The 5,706-nt window shown below is 40.7% G+C and overlaps 1 non-coding gene across 1 annotated transcript; it reads right to left on the bottom strand.

Moving 5' to 3' along the window:
* Nucleotides 1–5,599: 5,599 nt before the first annotated feature.
* On the bottom strand, nt 5,600–5,706 carry LOC130991127 (small nucleolar RNA R71). The gene has a single exon (XR_009091089.1). It is a non-coding gene; the product is annotated as a small nucleolar RNA R71 (small nucleolar RNA).

A 5,706-nucleotide genomic window follows, 5' to 3' on the forward strand; every position in this document is an offset into this window, starting at 1 on the left:
GCTGTCAAATCGATCAAATGTGTAAGACTTTCACAGAAAACCAAGCAAACCCATCAAATCAAGGGGTACTTAAAGAATAGGGCATGAAATGCTTTGTATAATAAGAGAGGGCATTTTTACAAAAAAAGATAAGGAAGTGGGCATTTTAAATTTTCACTCTAAAATGTTTGTGTTTATAAAAGAGAGCATTTTTACTATAGAACTTAAGGAGTAAGGCATTTTAAATTTTCACTCATCTATAATACCCTCAATGTGAGACTCTTTCTTCACTATCAATACTTTAAATAAAATTGAATTAAGGGATGCATCATCATGCTTCTTAGAAATATCGATCCGTCCAATGAGTTGTGCAATGGAACGAGGATGATAGTTACTAAAATAGGAGAACGTGTGATTGAAGCAAAACTGATTTCAGGAAATAATGTGGGTAAGAAATTTCCAATTGCTAGAATGGTGATGAGTCCGTCGGATTTCACTAAATTTTCGATACGATTTCAAAGGCGACAATTCCCCATAAGTGTTTGTTTTGCTATGACTATAAATAAAAGCCAAGGATAATCTATTTCAAACGTAGGACTTTACCTACCAAAATCCGTATTCAATCATGGCCAGCTGTATGTTGCAATCTCACGAGTCACTAGCAAAAAAGGTCTCAAAGTTTTGATATGTGATGAGAATGGTCAGACAAGCAACACAACAACTAACGTGGTATACAATGAAATTTTTGATAGATTGAAAGGTAAGAAAGATATAACTTTGATCATCTTATTCATATCTTTATAAACCAGTAGTGTTGGGAATCTTCTGGAATATCTTAACCCTTGTTTTGATGATACCAAAATTCATAGGACGTAAATGTAATAGACTAGAATTGCTTTGAACTCAAGTGTTAGAGTTCATTTCTAGTTTAGCTTGCGGTGTCGAAGACTGAAGACTGAAGACTGAAGAACGAAGGACTGAAGACTGAAGACTGAAGATACCAACTGAAGTATCAGTTGAAGAATCAGTTGAAGACTGATTAATTAATGCGCGCAAAAGGACTGATACTAAAGTCAAGTATCAGTTGAACATTCCTCCTAGGACTGATCTTCCAACGTTCAGAGGAAGCCACGTACGCACAAGTACAGCCGCATTAAATGCAGAGATCTCAGGATATCTTTTATCTCTGCAGAGGTCATTCCTATCTGGTGGTTACTTTTCAGAGACGTCACATCTCCTGTCCATCAAAGAGAGTCGTTTCCACCCAGACAAGGAACCTCGAAGATTGAAGCCTCAGCCCAAATTCGAATTGCTCTCCAACGGAAGAAATCTTGCAGACGATCTACGCCAACGGATCTATTCAAGAGTTCTCCTACAAATAGCGCTCGAGGATCACTTCAACCTTCACCGATTCAACGACATAAGCTGAAGCTCTGCCAAAATTGCTACTCAGCCTAAAGCTTAACCTCCCCAAAGCTTGAATCGAAGAAGAGAATTCCAAAGCCAAAATCAGTCACTGCTGATTACATACATTCTCTTAGACCCTAGGCATATATCTGTTTACCCAGAAGCCAAAGGTCAAACTTGCTTCAAAGAACTTGTTCTTTGTAAGTATAGTTGGCACTCGTTCAAACCTCCCCCCCCCATAAGAGTGTTTGAGTGGTTCGGAGTTCAGGAAGGTACTCTGAACTCTGAGTGAGAAGTCTGAGCACGAGGTGTGCTTAGCAGGGAAATCCGACGCGAGTGAAGCGTGGGTGCTGAAGAAGGGTGTTTTTCAGTTTACGGTTGTGTGCACCAGGCAAGCGCACGGGTACGGTTTGCAGTGCACCAGTGAAGCACTTGCGGAGTGGATTGTTGGTCTGATCAACCAACCGTGGATGTAGGAAAGGGTTTTTCCGAACCACGTAAAAGTCTCTGTGTTGTTTACAGCTTTCAGTTTTACATTCTTACTTGTGTCTTTTCTATTGATAAAATTGAACACTGACTAACAGCAAAGAGAAACCTTAACCAACAACTTGCTCCACCAAGGCTATTGCGAAACTAAGTTTAATTTCCGCTGCGTATGATATTAGTCTGACTGAACTATCATCTGATAGTCAGGAAGAGTGATATCATCTCTGTTTTAGCAAACACGACTGATGCCCTTACTTGCAACAGTTAAGTTCCAGCAACTTAACTGATAACTCTTTACTGAAGAGCTTTCAGTATCAGTCGTCAACCCTGTTGGTCAAATCTGATTTCAGTAAAACAGGAGTCCTTGTTTGCATGCAAAGTTTCGTTTTGATCTCTGACTGAGATCCCTCTGATTGAGGTCAGTAGATTAAGTAAAAATAGCCTATAGGTGTATTCCCCCCCCCCCATACACCTATTCGAGACCCTCAGGACCTAACAATTGGTATCAGAGCAAGTTGTTCGCAAGAACTATCTGCATCTGACTAGGTTCTAATTGAACTAGATCCTTTTTCTCAAAGGTCTCGAAAAAGTTCACTCTTTCTTTTTGTGCTTGCTATCTGTTCTATCTGCTGTTATCTGTTCTCTCTTTTTTGATGTAGAGCACATTCGATACTATTTTCAATTTAAAGATATGAACGCATATATATATAGTGTAAAAAAAAATATTGTATGCACTCAAAACCATGAATTCGGTCAACATCACAAATCATTGTAAAAAAATGCATTGAAACTAGTAAGTGTGTAAGAGTGTGTAAGAAGACCGAAATGATTACATTTGATGTTGACCCAATTAAGGGTAATTTAGTCTTTTAGGGCATGGATAGCTTTGTATGATAAGGGTGGGCATTTTTCTAAATATGAATAACAGATGGGGCACTTTTGCCTATTAACACATTATGGAATACGGATATGGTGCCAGAAAGCGTTGTTAATGCGAGTTCAAGGAAAATGGCTATTTGCGAATGCTTTTTATCCTTGGTTCGTGGAGTTAGTATTTGATCCGCCTAATAGTTTTGGCAGAGTGAAACCACTCGGTACGAACACCCGAGACCTTATTCGGACTTCGCCGTCGAAGGCCACCAATGAACAATGATAAAATTCGGCGGAGGAGCCGCACGAGTAGCAACACCAATGGCTCTAAGAATAGTATAATCTTTCCAAGAATTATCTATATGACCAAGCTTAAAGTTATTCTCCATCTCCTTAAAAAAAACCTTGACGATATGGATGATCCGCCTATGATCAAAACTTTTATTGTCATAAATGCAGGAATTCTTTTGAATCCAGATAGCCCATAAGATAACAATAATGTCAGTGCTCCAATAACTATCCAGCTGAGAACTAAACTTATAACCCTACACCCCAACTAAAAAGCTATGACTATCAATAGCAACAGCAGCCTCAGTTAACTGAAACCAGCTCACGAACTCCATCATGTTTGACTAGCATGTACTCACTAGGGATGGCAGTGGATCCTGGACCCGGTCCAGATCCGTGGATCCAGATCCGATTCGGATCTTGACAAACATGGTTTTCTTACCTCAATTCCACATGTTTTGTTGTCATTTCCCTTCATGTTTTGCTTGTGAATGCTTGTTTGTGCCCGAATATTTAGTTTTATAAAGATTTGATATCTTGGTGTAGTTTCGGAGCAATTTCAGGAAACCTCAATGATTCATTGGAGGATTTTGAAGATATGAGATTGAAGTACGTCTCGAGAGGAATCCGTGAGCGCAAACGGCGACCAAATCCGAGTCCGGACGAGGGAGAACGGAGCAAAACGAGCGGACTGCGCAATACGCCCAGTACCCCGCGGTCACCACCCGCGGCCGCGGGGTGGGACCGCGGGTCAGCTGTTCCCAATTCCAGGGGTGTACCGCGGTCACCACCCGCGGCCGCGGGGCGGGACCGCGGGTTCCCTGAGTTTTGCCCACGTTTGAGCACCACGGGCGCGGGCCATGACCGCGGGAAAAGAGCGGAGTCGCGTTTTTCAGCCCTTAAACCCATTTCTCCCCCTTTTCCTCACATTATTCATCATCCCCAACCTCATACTCACCCATTTCCATCTTCCCCAATTCATTCACACCAAACCCTAGCCTCCATTACCACATCTTTTACCAAGATTGAAGGCATTGAAGAGGAGAGAAGATTGAAGAAAGCTCATTAATAGGATTTGTCACTTCTTACTCTCTCTTTCATTTATGTATTTCTTTGATTTTGGTTTGTTGTGTTTGAACATGTTAGGCTAAATTTCTCTTTGATTTGGGGATTAGGCTAGATGATTATTGTAATGGATTGATTATTTATGCTCAATATAAATCTTGTTTGTTCATTTGCACATTATCTTTTCAAACCCTTGATTTATTTCTTGTATGGATTGTTGGCCACATTCTATGCATTTCTAATTTGCACTTTGAATCGGGAGAGGATAATTGCAATAGATAAGGTGTTTGAAACATATCAATTCGATAACCGGGAGGTTGAGAGTTGGGTGAGAGTATGTCGATCTTTGTGTGCTTTTGGGAGTTATAGGTTAGAAGTTGACCGGGGACGGCAACTATGACCCGTAATCTACCGCTCTAGTCGTCCGGGAGGGGGCTAGAACTAGTTGGGAGATCACTCTAGATAATTAGGATTGTCAAGATTAATATTGAGCTATAATTGAAGTCTTTTGCTTAATCATCGATGCCTAGTCCCTAAATCGCCTTAATCATCTTATTAATCCACTTGCTTATTTGGTTTTATTTGTCTTTGCACTTGTTAAGTAATTAGTAGATAATCAAACCAATCACTCCATCGTTTAGTCTAAATAGCTATAGCATAATGACTTAAGGTAATCACTAGAATTTGACTACTAATCCTTGTGGAATACGACCTTGCTTCCCTATGTTGCAACTACACCGTATACTTGCGGCGTGGTGAAAATAATAGCGAACAAGTTTTTGGCGCCGTTGCCGGGGATTAGTTTAGTTTCTTTGCTTGTGATATTTTGCTTCATTGTGCTTAACTACTTTAGACATTTTACTTGCTTTAATTTTTGTTTTCTATTTTAAGATTGTGATTTGACTCTTTGTTCTTGTTGGTTGATAGGTAGTGTATGAATACAAGGTCTAAAGGTGCACCTCTTATACCTATAGACCTTGAGGTTGAAGCTTTTTGCCGACACAACAAAGCAAGAACAAGAAGAGATAGAGAGTTGGAGGAAGCTATGGCGGAAAATTTCGATTTAATCCGTCAACTCCAAAGGCAATTGGAGGACATGCAAGGGCAAATCAATGAGCAAGAGGCTCAAAGGAATGCACCACCACCACCACCTATTAGCAATATGTTCCAACCCGTGGTCCAACAAGTGGGAGTGCATGCCCCGAGAATCAATGCCAATAATTTTGAGCTCAAGCCGGCCCTCATCAACATGGTGCAACAAAATCAATTCGCCGGTCTTTCTCAAGATGACCCGAATGGACATCTCGGCAATTTCTTGGAGATATGCGATACTATCAAGATAAATGGAGTTCCGGAGGATGCCATTCGACTCCGACTCTTTCCCTTCTCACTAAGGGGCATGGCCAAGACATGGTATCAATCTTTAGAGATTGGTTCCATCACTACATGGGAGAAAATGGCTCAAAGGTTCCTTATCAAGTTCTTCCCTCCAAGTAAGACAATGAAGATGAAGAAGGACATTGTCCAATTTCATCAATTCGATGGAGAGACCTTCTATGAAGCTTGGGAGAGATTCAAAGAGATGATAAGGAAGTGTCCCAACCATGGTTT

This window comes from Salvia miltiorrhiza, chromosome 6 (genome assembly GCF_028751815.1).
Source record: "Salvia miltiorrhiza cultivar Shanhuang (shh) chromosome 6, IMPLAD_Smil_shh, whole genome shotgun sequence".
NCBI lineage: Eukaryota > Viridiplantae > Streptophyta > Magnoliopsida > Lamiales > Lamiaceae > Salvia > Salvia miltiorrhiza.